Below are 423 nucleotides of genomic sequence, written 5' to 3' on the forward strand. Positions count from 1 at the left end.
AAACTAAAATAATAGAAACTAATAATTTATAATAAATCTATAAACTATAACTATAATAATACTATAAATCTAAAATATCCAAATTAGATTAAATAAAGCTATAATAATTAACTTTATAGTAAGGTTTTTATAGTTAATTACNATTATATACTATAGTAACTACTTAATTAAATTTTAAAGAAGTAGGTAATTTAATAGTTTTACTTATTTAACTATTACTACTTATTACTACTACTTATTATTATAATTATTAGTATTATTCCTTTTATATTAGTAATAACTATTTATATTAGTTATTAATAGTTATTATTAAATATTAGGAATTTTATTATAATAAATACTACCTCTATTCCTAATAATATTACCTCTAATATATTTACTTTTATATCACTTAATAGAAAATAGTTTTATAGGTACTAATTA

The sequence above is a fragment of the Colletotrichum gloeosporioides genome (assembly GCF_011800055.1).
Source record: "Colletotrichum gloeosporioides strain Lc1 chromosome Unknown consensus_86, whole genome shotgun sequence".
Classification (NCBI taxonomy): domain Eukaryota; kingdom Fungi; phylum Ascomycota; class Sordariomycetes; order Glomerellales; family Glomerellaceae; genus Colletotrichum; species Colletotrichum gloeosporioides.